The following is a 14,780-nucleotide window of genomic DNA, read 5'->3' as shown; positions in this document are numbered from 1 at the left end:
GGGAATTGTAGTCCAAAACATATGGAGGGCCGAAGTTTGGGGGTGCCTGGGCTAAATGGTAGGATTTTGATTATTTGAAGTGAAGTGTAGGTGGGTTCCCATGAGGCAAGACACAGTGATAACAGCAAGAACCTTTATTGAACTACATAACTGGGAAACGGGGGCAAAGCAACTGCTTATATACATTTCTGAAAGCCTGGGCCACTCCCACTCCCAATGTGACTGGCTGTCTAAACTCCCAAACTGCGAATCACGACTCAGAGTTCAAGGGCCAATGGCAGAGGTCCAAATCCTGAAATGTTCTGTGATTGGACAACATGTATTGAATCAGAACACAGGAGCTCAGAATCCTTAGTCCAGACTCAAGCTCAGGCAAACACAGACCACTGAATACATTACCCCAAGTATTGTAGGGACAACCAGAGGTTGGTGGAAAAGTACAGGCTATTCTTTCCAAGTCAGGGCCTCACCTGGGGTAGAGGCATTAACATGACAAACGGTGTTGATGGCCTATCCGAAAGGAATCTTGAGCTTGGGCAGACAGAGGTTGCCATGGTGATGGGGGGGTGTTTGAGGTGACACAAAAAGAGAGTCTTTTGAGCAACATGTGCTGGGAAGAAGGGCAAGATAAAAGACTAGGATCCATCTTTGGTAGGTTGGCTGAAGACTCCAGGGTGAACAAGCCCCATTTGAAAGGACTGTGTCTCTGCCGTGTCTCAATTCTCCAAAGGAACACAGGCCCTGTGTGAATGCCTGGAATCCCATAGACTCTTGCTATTGCTTGACAGAGAGTCGGGCTGGCACCCAGCTTTTGTAACAGTATTTAACAGATGGGAATTACAGCCAGTGCAGCTTTGCTGCAATTCCAGCAATGACATAATCACAGCCTGCCACCCTTCATATGTTTTGAATAACAACTTTCCATCAGTCCAGCCTAGAAGGTGCCCGGCTGGCAAAGGCCGTATATGGAGCGGTATCTCAGTTCAACTGCAGGAGGGGTGACTGGCGAAATGAAGGAGTCAGAAGAATGAAGAAAGCAGTGAAATAAACATTGGAAGTTGGAAGGGAGGCGGTTGATCCTGGTAGACAAGTGTAGGATGCATGTAGGGTACATAACTGGCACTGCACAGCTCTGCTGCCTTCTCTTTTTCATGCATGGCAACCCAGTCCCCCAGTCTCTTTCTTTTGGTGACTCCCTTCCCCACTGGGCACTGGAGAGCTCCAATAACTTCCTCCAGGCGGTGTGCCACACTGTGCCACTTTTATGCCTGCTGGAGGTGCCAATTTGAGGCAGCAGGAGCATGACTCACACATGTGGGGACTCCAAACAAAGCAAGTGAGGAGGAGATTAAGGGGCTGAGTGCAGCCGCCTCCAGCCTCATGACTTTGTGATATCTTGCCTGCCAATCCCGCCTTGCTTTCCTTTCAGTTCATTCCAGACAAAAAGGACTTAAATTGGTGTGGGTGGGTGAGAGAGAGAATTTTCTCTTCAAGTACAAACCTGTAGCAGCAGAGTGTATGCTATTGCCACCCAGGGCAGGTCCGTGACACGCAGGACGCACAGGAGCCGGGGCCCAGAGGGAGCCCAATGGGGCTTTACCAGCCCTCCCTTGTGTGCCAGAGCCCAGCAGAGGAGAGGGACAGCAACATTGCTGCCGACTCTTCTCCTCTCCCGCTCCTGGGTCAGGCCTGACCCGGAGTGGAGATGCGGCCAGCTGGTGGCGCTGGGCCATCACGCAAGGAAGCTGCCTAGGCACCGCTTCCTGCCCCACAGCTCTAGCTTTGATGAGGGAGCCTGGTTGTGCCCTCTCAAAAAATGCATCCAGGGCCGTGACCCCTACAGCCCCTCCACGCTACACCACTGCAAGCCTGATACTCTTTCCCCATGTGCCAGGGAGGTGACAGTGCCAAGCAGACTGTGTGTAAACATCTTTCATCTGTAATCTGCGCTCTTCCTACTCCTTGTATTACATTCTCCTCCTCCTTGCCCATACTTTTTGCCTAGGTGCTCCTGATAAGTGAGGGCCCACCAAACTAGAAATGATATAATAATAATAATAATAATAATAATAATAATAATAATAATAATAATAATTTATTATTTATACCCCGCCCATCTGGCCGGGTTCCCCCAGCCACTCTGGGCGGCTTCCAAAAAAACAGAAATTCTAAAATACAGAAATCCATCAAATATTAAAAGCTTCCCTAAACAGGGCTGCCTTGAGATGCCTTCTAAAGGTCTGGTAATTGTTCTCTTTGACCTCTAGTGGGAGGGCATTCCACAGGGTGGGTGCCACTACCGAGAAGGCCCTCTGCCTGGTTCCCTGTAACTTGGCTTCTCGTAATGAGGGAACCGCCAGAAGGCCCTCGGAGCTGGACCTCAGTGTCCGGGCAGAACGATGGGGGTGGAGACGCTCCTTCAGGTATACCGGACTGAGGCCGTTTAGGGCTTTAAAGGTCAACACCAACACTTTGAATTGTGCTCGGAAACGTACTGGGAGCCAATGTAGGTCTTTTAGGACCGGTGTTATGTGATCTCGGCGGCCGCTCCCAGTCACCAGTCTAGCTGCCGCATTCTGGATTAGTTGTAGTTTCCGGGTCACCTTCAAAGGTAGCCCCACGTAGAGCGCATTGCAGTAGTCCAAGCGAGAGATAACTAGAGCATGCACCACTCTGGAGAGACAGTCAGCGGGCAGGTAGGGACTCAGCCTGCGTACCAGATGGAGCTGATAAACAGCTGCCCTGGACACGGAGTTGACCTGTGCCTCCATGGACAGCTGTGAGTCTAAAATGACTCCCAGGCTGCACACCTGGTCTTTCAGGGGCACAGTTACCCCATTCAGGACCAGAGAGTCCTCCACACCCGCCCGCCTCCTGTCCCCCACAAACAGTACTTCTGTCTTGTCAGGATTCAATCTCAATCTGTTAGCCGCCATCCATCCTCCAACCGCCTCCAAGCACTCACACAGGACCTTCACCGCCTTCACTGGTTCTGATTTAAAAGAGAGGTAGAGCTGGGTATCATCAGCATACTGATGGACACCCAGCCCAAACCCCCTGATGATCTCTCCCAGCGGCTGCATATAGATGTTAAAAAGCATGGGGGAGAGGACAGAACCCTGAGGCACCCCACAAGTGAGAGCCCAGGGGGCTGAACACTCATCCCCCACCACCACTTTCTGAACACGGCCCAGGAGGAAGGAGCGGAACCACTGCATGACAGTGCCCCCAGCTCCCAAGCCCTCTAGACGGTCCAGAAGGATGTTATGGTCGATGGTGTCAAAAGCCGCTGAGAGATCCAGCAGAACAAGGAAACAGGTCTTACCTTTGTCCCTAGCCCGCCGGAGATCATCGACCAGTGCGACCAAGGCAGTTTCAGTCCCATGATGAGGCCTGAATCCTGACTGGAAGGGATCCAAATGGTCCGCTTCTTCCAGGCGTGCCTGGAGTTGTTCCGCAACCACTCGCTCAATCACCTTGCCCAAGAATGGAAGATTTGAGACTGGGCGATAGTTGGCCATAATGGCCGGATCTAAAGATGGTTTTTTAAGAAGCGGTTTAATAACCGCCTCTTTCAGCGGGTCTGGGAAGGCTCCCTCATGGAGAGAAGCATTTACCAACCCGCGAAGCCCATCGCCCAGCCCTTCCTGGCTAGCTTTTATAAGCCAGGATGGGCAAGGATCAAGGAGACAGGTGGTTGGTTTCATTCGTCTAAGCAGCCTGTCCACATCCTCGGAGGTAACAGATTGAAATTGATCCCACAAAACTTGACTAGACAGGACTCTAGCACTCCCCCGCCCCGGCCCTGCTCCCACGCTGGAGTCTACCTCTTCCCAAATCTGAGCGACTTTATCTGCAAAAAACTTTGCAAAATCATTGCAGGAGATCATGTGGCCCGTACTGGGCCCGGATGGAGCAGGTGGTTCCGCTAAATTGCGAACCACCTGGAAGAGTCTCCTGCTGCTGTTTTCTGCAGATGCGATGGAGACGGTGAAGAAGGTCCTCTTCGCCGTCGCCATTGCCACTTGGTAGGCTCGAAGTTGAGCTCTAGCCCGTGTCCGGTCTGATTCAAAATGAGTTTTCCGCCACCGGCGCTCTAGCCGTCTCAACGACTGTTTCATTGCCCTCAGCGCCGGGGAAAACCACGGGGCTGTCCGGGCTCCATGCAATCTGAGAGGGCGCTTCGGAGCCAGACAGTCAATAGCGCTGGTTAACTCCGCATTCCAGCGGGCCACCAGGGAATCAACTGAAAGGCCATCGACATGGGATAAAACATCCCCTACCACTCTTTGGAAGCCAATTGGATCCATTAAGTAGCGGGGGCGGACCATCCGAATTGGTCCCACCTCCCTGCAGAGGGGAAGGGTTGCGGAGAAGTCCAGTTGCACCAGAAAGTGATCTGACCATGGCACTTCTTTTGTTTCACTTTTACTTAATGTCAGATCACCAACATCCATAGAGGTAAACACCAAGTCCAAGGCATGTCCGCGGCTATGAGTTGGGCCAGACTTATTCAGGGACAGCCCCATGGTGGCCATGCTTTCCACGAAGTCCCGAGCGGCTCCTTGTAAGGTCGTGTCGGCATGGATGTTAAAGTCCCCTAAGACAACCAAGCTAGGTGTCTCCAGGAGCACATCCGACACGACCTGAAGCAGCTCGGGCAGGGAATCCTTGGTGCAGCGGGGAGGTCGGTACACCAAAAGGAATCCTGTACTGCCTCTATTGCCCAACTTCCAGAACATGCACTCAGAGAACTGGGTCTTCCCAATAGGACGCCTGGTGCAAACTAATGACTTCCTAAAAATCACTGCAACCCCCCCTCCCCGCCCAGATGGCCTGGGTTGCTGTGCATAAGAGAAACCTGGTGGGCAAGCAGCGCCAAGAACGGGCCCATCGGCTTCCTCCAACCAGGTCTCTGTCACACATGCCAGGTCAAATCCTCCATCCACAATCAGGTCGTGAATGGCGGTGGTCTTATTCATCATCGACCTGGCATTGCACAGCAGCACCTTCAGGTCATGTGGGTATCCCTTGCCTATTCCAATATCCGTCCGGTCAGGACCAGACCTGGAGGCAGGGATAGTCCTCAGACAACGACTAAGTCTGCCTCCTCGGTAATGACATGGTCTGGTCTTAGCGTAACTCCTCCTCCTACCCGTGACCACTGAGATCGGTTGTTCCAGTGCACCCCCCCCCCCTGTGGAATCTGCCCCAGCCATTTTGCTTGCTGGGACCCCCTCCCGGGCAGCCCTGACCCCTCCCCTTAAAAACAAAATAAAACCTCTGTAGAAAACAGCAAAGAACGCAACAAAAGAAGAACACAAAAAAGACAATAAAACAATAAAACCAAAAACAATAAAAATTACAAATACACTAAAATTTAACAGATTCCCACACCCAACTAAACATCCCTCCCACCTACCACCCCAAACACAATAAAACAATAAAACCAAAAACAATAAAAATTACAAATACACTAAAATTTAACAGATTCCCACACCCAACTAAAAATCCCTCCCACCTACCACCCCAAAGAAGATAAAAACATAAAAAATTCTTTAAAAAGCATTTTAAAAAGAACTCTGTGCTGTTTCAAGTTCCCCTGGGCAGCACCAGCAGCAGAGCAGCGGCAGCAGTCCTTTATGAGGCCTTCCAGGCCCCGCCCTAGACCAGGTGGAAAGAGGTAGGGACAGGGCCTGTGGGAATTTAAGGTTTGTCGGGTTTTTAAAAACAAACAAATACCGTAAATAGATTTGCAGGTGAGCACCCATTCTCCCCTGAATTGGATCAGGATTGTGGGGGAGCAAGGTGTTAAATTCGGCCACAGTCCTGATATACCACACCTATCTGAAAAAGCAAAGCAAGCAGACATAAGATCCAAAGTTGTCTATTTGCTTTTTACACCATCTTCAATAACATCCAAGATGCTTCGTAGAGGTGCAGAGTGGGATATTAATATATCTTCCCCCTTTCTTTGAAAAGGACCCTTATGGCCAAGAATAATTCAACACAGGGATGAGTGGAACCCATGTGTAGAACCCATGAACAGGTTTTCCAGTGCAAGTACAAGTACATATATTACACACATACTGAGAAGCTGTATCCAATCCGAGTCTTCAAGAATCCACCCAAATGGAAGACTCTCGGAAAGGATGAGGACCATGCAGATTTTGACTAATCCTACACTGAAACACTTTATACAAAATAATTTTGTAATATGCAAAGACCCCACCAACTCACAATTTTTTAAAATAGCTTTTCCTACATAGGTTCCTACATTCCCACCCACTTTATGTTCAAGATCAGTGCTTGATCTTTCTAGAAAAAGAGGTGCCAGAACTCACCATGAGCACCTCCTTCCCTTGTTCTCTTATCATGGCAACGGCGCTTACCTGAAAGGTGCCAGAACTGAGTTTTGGTGAGTTCCAGCTGAGAAATAGCCGCTTAAGATCAAATGTATTTGTCATACATAGCTCCAGTGGATCATAGAATCATAGAATCATAGAATCATAGAATCATAGAGTTAGAAGAGACCACAAGGGCCATCCAGTCCAACCCCCTGCCAAGCAGGAAACACCATCAAAGCATTCCTGACAGATGGCTGTCAAGCCTCTGCTTAAAGACCTCCAAAGAAGGAGACTCCACCACACTCATTAGCAGCAAATTCCACTGCCGAACAGCTCTTACTGTCAGGAAGTTCTTCCTAATGTTTAGGTGGAATTTTCTTTCTTGTAGTTTGAATCCGTTGCTCCGTGTCCGCTTCTCTGGAGCAGCAGAAAACAACCTTTCTCCCTCCTCTATATGACATCCTTTAATATATTTGAACATGGTTATCATATCACCCCTTAACCTTCTCTTCTCCAGGCTAAACATACCCAGCTCCCTAAGCCGTTCCTCATAAGGCATCGTTTCCAGGCCTTTGACCATTTTGGTTGCCCTCTTCTGGACACGTTCCAGCTTATCAGTATCCTTCTTGAACTGTGGTGCCCAGAACTGGACACAGTACTCCAGGTGAGGTCTGACCAGAGCAGAATACAGTGGTACTATTACTTCCCTTGATCTAGATGCTATACTCCTATTGATGCAGCCCAGAATTGCATTGGCTTTTTTAGCTGCTGCATCACACTGCTGACTCATGTCAAGTTTGTGGTCTACCAAGACTCCTAGATCCTTTTCACATGTACTGCTCTCAAGCCAGGTGTCTCCCATCCTGTATTTGTGCCTTTCATTTTTTTTGCCCAAGTGTAGTACTTTACATTTCTCCTTGTTAAAATTCATCTTGTTTGCTTTGGCCCAGTTGTCTAATCTGTTAAGGTCATTCTGAAGTGTGATCCTGTCCTCTGGGGTGTTAGCCACCCCTCCCAATTTGGTGTCATCTGCAAACTTGCTCAGGATGCCCTCAAGCCCATCATCCAAGTCATTGATAAAGATGTTGAACAAGACTGGGCCCAAGACAGAACCCTGTGGCACCCCACTAGTCACTACTCTCCAGGATGAGGAGGAGCCATTGATGAGCACCCTTTGGGTTCGGTCAGTAAGCCAGTTACAAATCCACTGAATGGTAGCATTGTCTAGCCCACATTTTACCAGCTTCTTTACAAGAATATCATGGGGCACCTTGTCAAAGGCCTTGCTGAAATCAAGATAGGCTACATCCACAGCGTTCCCTTCATCTACCAGGCTTGTAATTCTGTCAAAAAATGAGATCAGATTAGTCTGACATGACTTATTTTTCAGAAACCCATGCTGACTTTTAGTGATCACAGAGTTTCTTTCTAGGTGCTCACAGACTGTTTGCTTAATGATCTGCTCTAGAATCTTTCCTGGTATTGATGTCAGGCTGACTGGGCGGTAATTGTTTGGGTCCTCTCTTTTCCCCTTTTTGAAAATAGGGACAACATTTGCCCTCCTCCAGTCTGCTGGAACTTCGCCTGTTCTCCAGGAATTTTCAAAGATTATTGCCAGTGGTTCTGAAATCACCTCTGCCAGTTCTTTTAATACTCTTGGATGTAGTTCATCTGGCCCTGGAGACTTGAATACATCTAAACTAGCCAAGTATTCTTGTACTACCTCCTTTCTTATTCTGGGCTGTGTTTCCCCTGCTGAATCATCTGCTCCATATTCTTCAGGTCGGGCGTTGTTTTCTTTCTTGGAGAAGACTGAGGCAAAGAAGGCATTGAGGAGTTCTGCCCTTTCTCTGTCCCCTGTTTGCATTTCACCATCTTCTCCTCTGAGTGACCCCACTGTTTCCTTGTTTTTCCTTTTGCTACGGACATACCCATAAAAGCCCTTTTTGTTGCTTTTAACCTCTCTAGCGAGCCTGAGTTCATTCTGTGCTTTAGCTTTTCTGACTTTGTCTCTACACGTGCTGGCTATATGTTTGAATTCCTCTCTGGAGATTTCCCCCCTTTTCCATTTTTTGTACATATCCCTTTTAAATCTTAACTCAGTCAAAAGTTCTTTAGATAGCCAGCCTGGCTTCTTTAGGCACCTTCCATGTTTCCGTCTCATTGGTATTGCCTGAAGTTGTGCTTTTAATATCTCCCTTTTAACAAACTCCCAACCATCATAAACTCCCTTCCCTTTTAGTATTACTGTCCATGGGATTTCACTCAGCGTTTCCCTAAGTTTTCTGAAGTCGGCTTTCTTAAAGTCTAGAATTTGGACCTTAGTATGCTTGGTTGCTCCTTTCCGCTGGATAATAAACTCCAGAAGAGCATGGTCACTCCCACCTAATGATCCTGCCACTTCTACCCCACTAACCAAGTCATCACTATTGGTTAGGACCAGATCTAAAATGGCTGATCCTCTTGTTGCTTCTCCCACTTTCTGGACAATGAAGTTGTCTGCAAGGCCAGTGGGGAATCTGTTCGACCTTATGCTCTTGGCTGAGTTTGACATCCAACAAATATCAGGATAGTTGAAATCCCCCATTACTACTATCTCACTTCCTTTGGAATGCTTGGCCATCTGTTCCAGGAAGGCATCATCTGTGTCCTCAGTTTGGCTTGGGGATCTATAGTAAACTCCCACAATGAGATCACTGTTGTTTTTCTCTCCCTTAATTTTGACCCAGATACTCTCAATTTGGCTTTGAAGTTTTAAATCCTGGATCTCTTCACAGGTATACATATCCCTAACATATAAAGCTACTCCTCCTCCTTTCCTGTTTGGTCTATTTCTCTTAAATAGATTGTATCCCTCTATTACTACATTCCAATCATGAGACTCATCCCACCAGGTTTCAGTGATGCCTATTATGTCATATTTAGTTTGCTGTACCAAGAGCTCAAGTTCATCTTGTTTATTTCCCATGCTCTGTGCATTAGTATACAGACATTGAAGACCGTTGATCATTCCCCCATGTCTCTTATTTAAGGATATTTTCGTCCCACCACTAGGTCTGCATGCTGCTTGCTCCATTTGGTCCTTGACATTTGGATGATCATCTTCAGCATTTGATAGACTCCTACCTTCAGGACCACTGTCTCCCTCCCCCACATAAGTCAGTTTAAAGCCCTCCTGATGAGGTTTTTGAGTTTTGTGGCAAAAACATTCCTCCCAACTTTTGTGAGGTGCAGTCCATCACTTGCCAGAAGTCCATCTTCAAGAAACTGCAGACCGTGATCTAGGAATCCAAACCGTTCCTGTTTGCACCATTTGCGAAGCCAGTTGTTCACTTCCCCTATTTTTCCCTCTCTCCCTGGGCCATGTCGTTCAACTGGGAGGACAGAAGAGATGACAATTTGTGCATCTAATTGCTTCAACTTCCTGCCCAGAGCCTCATAATCATTTTTGATCTTCTGTAAGCTATGGCTTGCAGTGTCATTGGTTCCCACATGCACCAAAAGGAAGGGGTATTTGTCGGTGGGTTTTATGATTCCTTGCAGCCGTTCTGTTACATCTTTGATCTTGGCCCCAGGTAGACAGCACACCTCTCGAGACATCTTGTCAGGCCCACAGATCACTGCTTCTGTACCCCTCAGTAGGGAATCCCCTATCACCACTACACGCCTCTTCATAGGCTTGGTTGGGATTCTTCCATGTGCTGTCCCTTCCAAGGTTACCTGCATATTCCCGGAGGACTGACTTTGCTGCTCGTCTTCATATTCCTCATCAACTGTGATGAGGGAGAGATCCTCAGGTGGAGTCTGTTCCTCGTCTTCCATGAGCACTTCAAAACGGTTGTGTAATTCTAAGCACTCAGAGCGATCCCTGGGCCTTCTACTTCTATGAGTCACGTTCCTCCATACATCTGGCTGCTGTGTTGGGGAACTGACCTCCTCCTCAGGGAGATCCCCTGTCTCCTCCTTGGTGCAGACAGTGTGCTCTGCTGCATCCAAGAAAAGCTCCAGCTCTTTAATTCTCTGGAGCGTAGATACATGCCCCTGAAGCTGCTGCACCTTCTCTTCCAGAAGGGCAACCTTGTTTTCTAGTAGGGCAACCAACTTGCAATTGTTGCACGTGTAGCTACCCACATCCTTTGGCAAGAAAACAAACATTGCACAGGAATTGCAGGTGACAACGGTTGTTCCCTCCACCTCCATCTTGAAAACCTTGAAGTCAAGGGGGAAAGAGGAAGAGGCCTAGGTCCCCCCCTAACAAACGTGTGAGACTTGCTGCCCTAGATCAAAAAGATGGGTCAAACTGCGCGCGCCGCTAGCTCCGCCCACAGCTAATCACCTGACCCTCCTGACTCACACTTCTAGGTGAAAGGTCACAGCCAGAAACAAACAAGGTCACAGCCAGAAACAAACACCCACACAAGCCTGGACAGTCACCCAAATCCAAGAGGCAGCAGCCCTAGAAAACCAGCACAAGCACACAAACAAGTAAGAAAACAAATAAGCACACAAACTTACTAACACACAGCCCCAAAAGACAAAGCCACAAAACCTACAGAGTGTCTCCCAAGCTCAGCTCACTTTCTGCTCCTTCCTCAGTCGCTGCACTCCAAGCTCATGGTGGGGTGCCACAATTATCAGGTGTGGTGTAGTGGTTAGAGTATTGGACCAGAAACTGGGAGACCAGGGTTCAGATCCTCACTCAGCCACGAAACTCCCTGGGTGACCTTGGGACAGTCACTTTTTCTTAGCTTAACCTAACTTCAGGGTTGTTGCAAGGATAAAATGGGGAAGGGAAGGACCATGTTTGCCATCTAGACTCCTTGGAGCAAAGGTGAGATATAAATGTAACAATAAAATAAAAATTTTAAATGGTGGTCTCACTGACCTGTGGACACTGACCAAAATCTTCCAATAAAGGTACTGTATAACCTTGGCTCTGTCACCTTAGTCTTGTACTAGTATGGAGAGGGGTGAAGCAGTGACAGTTGAGAGTTGGAAGTTGATATTTTTCAGAAAGAATGTGGCATGTGCCTTGGCTTGCTTGCATGAGCCTGGAGCAAGACATGCTGCAGCAGGAGGGGGAAGAGCAAACTGCACCCCAGATTTGGTGTTTGGAGGGAAGTCCTTCAGCCACATCATGATTGGGCCTGCCCTCACGTGGAGCACACTTGTCCAGACTTTTAAGAAGCTAGCAAACCACTTGGGACCCCGAGTTCAGGCTTGTGTAGAGGGGTGGGGACAGCCAGTTTCGTTTGCCCCAGGCCTTGGAGGACGAAGGCGGCTGAGGAGCCCTGCCCAACTTACGCAGTCATGGCAAGAACACCCCATGCCAGAAGACCCCAGCTGACCACAGACCTAACGGGCAAAATCCCCCTGCTGGTCCATATGCACTGCAAGGCTTCGGTAGTAAAATATGGAGCTGTGTTACTGTGTACCAGTGTGTAGTTAGATCAGTTTAGGTGATGACATCTCATGAACAAGATTCCTGACTCCTGCCCCAGGCCTCAGATAAGCTCTGCACAGGTCTGCCTGAGTTTCTCGAACACCTGGGTGTAAAGGAGGTTCTGGTGATAGCAGCTGTATCCTGGTCTGACCTGCTAAATTGCTGTGACCTGCCCAGGGACCTTATAGTGAAGGGCAGCAATAAATCAAATGAAGAAAAACAGCAAATATAGACTAGTTCCCCTTTAACATGGCTGAGTCAAAGTCACGCACTGTGGCAGCGGGGCAAGACAAACAGGACATAAAAATCCTCACTGCACTTTTCTTGTTTCTTCGCTTGGATGCAATGCACAAAGATTCCTCTTAAAAGGAGCTTCCCCCCCCCCCCCAAAGGAGAAAAATTGCCTTTTTTGCTGGTCTTTGACCGTATTAAAGTTTTACTTACTGCCTTTTTTGTTTTTTGTTTTTCTTTCATTGGTATGTATTTGTGCTAAAACTTTCCCTATCAAGGTGATTCAGTGTCAGTTGGTGACAACTGGGCACCAGAGTTTAATGAAGATGTTTACAAGCTGGAATGTGTGCAGAGGAGGACGACCAAGATGATCAAGTGTGTGGAAACCAAGCCTTATGAGGAACAGTTGAATGAGCTGGATATGTTTAGCCTGGAAAAGAGGAGATTGAGAGGAGATAGGATAGCCATCTTCCAATATCTCGAGGTCTGTCACATGGAACAAGCTTGCTTTCTCCTGCTCTGGAGGGTAGGACTTGAAACAATGGCTTCAAGTTGCAAGAAATGAGATCCCGACTAAACACCAGGAAAAACTTTCTGACAGTAAGAGCTGTTTGACAGAGGAATGGTCTCCCTTGGGAGGTGGTGGACTCTCCTTCCTTGGAGGTTTTTAAGCAGAGGCTGGATGGATGGTCATGGATGCTTTAGTTGAGATTTCTGCATTGCAGGGGGTTGGACTAGATGAGCCTTGGAGGTCCCTTCCACCTCTCCTATTCTATGGGCAAGCCAGGCATTCCCCATCTTATATTTATGCAGCTGGTTGTAGACAAAGCTTCTGAAATAGGAGAAGTCCTTAAAAACAATGAATGGGTGGCACAACATCCAGACAGCTACTGTGTCTCTTGGACATCTGATTGGTGCGCCTCCAGGAGAACGAAGAGAGCAATGGAGGGAAATAATGCTATTGGCCTGACAACATGCCTCTCCCCCTCTCCCCTGGGTGTCAGGCTCAAGACCAAGTCTGATTGCGATTCCAGCTTGTATTACTTTTTTTTAAAAAAGGTTCACAGTACTTTTCCATGTACAAAATGCTTCATAGTTGCTTTATGACTCATAGCTCATTGCTTCTGTATTGGATGTTCATAAAACACAAGTTGTGCAGTAGTCTTTATCACTGTGACAAAGCTTTTTTGACTTATTTAGCTTGACGTTTGTTCTGGCCTCCTGGGTTCTATTTGGAAGCTGGACACACCCAGACCAGACAGTAGATGAGAATGCCCACCAGCAGGAGAGATAGCATGGATATAGAAGAAGCAGCTACAATTATAGCTGTGCAGGATTCTGAAAGTGAGAAGAAATGTAAGAGAAGAAGAAAGCAGGGAGGCCGGGCAGGCAATGTCCCTAAACATCAGTAAAGGTAACAGGCAAACTAAATCAGCAGTGGGGAGCCTGTGGTCCTCCAGATGTTGCTGAAATGCATTTCCCATCAACCCCAGCCAGCATGACCAAGCGAGAAGGTAGATGGGAGTTGTAGTCCAACAACGTCTGGAAGGCCAAAGGTTCCCCACCTCTGATCTAGATCTGAGGGAGAAAGAAAAACACAAACATTCATAATATCACCCAACTTAGGTCAAGGTTCTCTAGAGCATTAATAAGCAAATTGAATACTTCAGTTTCAATGTGTTCAACAAACTTGGGGTCACAGTTCTCAAACAGTAAATTCAATGTCACGTTATGTCCCACAAAATTAGCTCTGAACATGCAGTGAATTTAGAGAATGTTATTGCTGAATGGGCATATCTGATTATATGTCAGCATCAACTTTCAGTACCTGAAAAGTTACACTGTACTTTGGAGGTTGCCTTGCAAAAATCTGCTCTTTAATCCTGAAGCACAACAAAGGGCAATTCAGATTTCCCGCAGATTGCCATTTACTGTATTCTGATTTAGCTTTAAAGAGTGGGTTTTCACAAGGAATACTAATACTAATTTTATTATTTATACCACACCCATCTGGGCGGCTTACAGAATATATAAAACATAATAAAGCATCAAACATTTAAAAAAATTCCCAATACAGGGCTGCTTTCAGATGTCTTCTAAAAATTATGTAGTTCTTAATCTCCTTGGCATCTGAAGGGAGGGCATTCCACAGGGCGGGTGCCACTACCGAGAAGGCCCTCTGCCTGGTTCCCTGTAACTTCGCTTCTCACAGTGAGGGAACCGCCAGAAGGTCCTCGGAGGAGGGGAAAGCTCTGGATCAACACCCACCCACACAAAGAGTGCTTGGACATGGAGCTGTGCCTGGAAAGGGTGGAGGGCAGGTAAGGGTGGGTAAGCCCTAAGATACTGGGGAGTGGCTGCCAATCTGAATAGTAATTACACTCACTTGCCCTTGTCACTCAGAGAAGGGAGAAGACGGTAGATGAGCAGCAGCCTCCCCCAACCTGGCGCTCTCCAGCTATTTTAGACTACAGTTCCCATCAGCCTCAACTAGCATGGCCATGAGGGCCTGGGTGGGGGCTGATGGGAACTGTAGTCCAAAACACTTGCAAAGCTGGAGAAGGCTGGTTGGTTATGAAGGAATCTGTTCCCTCATCAATGTATTTGTATTTGTGTGAGCATTTAAATTACCTGTGGTAGCTATGCACTTACGCTACATGAGGACAATGGTTCTTATACATTATGGTGAGACTGAAGCTTCACACTCCCAAAGTGGGGAAACTTATTTAAATGTTGCAAGCTATGAGCTGAAGCATTGA

The 14,780-nt window shown here is 47.6% G+C and overlaps 1 protein-coding gene across 2 annotated transcripts in view; it reads right to left on the bottom strand.

Moving 5' to 3' along the window:
• Nucleotides 1–14,780, bottom strand: part of LOC118097566 (intercellular adhesion molecule 5) — an 80,221-nt gene that overhangs the window by 46,275 nt on the left and 19,166 nt on the right. The window lies entirely within an intron of this gene.

This window comes from Zootoca vivipara, chromosome 15 (assembly GCF_965207765.1).
Source record: "Zootoca vivipara chromosome 15, rZooViv2.hap1.1, whole genome shotgun sequence".
NCBI classification, from domain to species: Eukaryota; Metazoa; Chordata; class Lepidosauria; order Squamata; family Lacertidae; genus Zootoca; species Zootoca vivipara.
The sequence above is the reverse complement of the archived record's forward strand: the minus strand, read 5'-3'. Positions and strand labels throughout refer to the sequence as shown.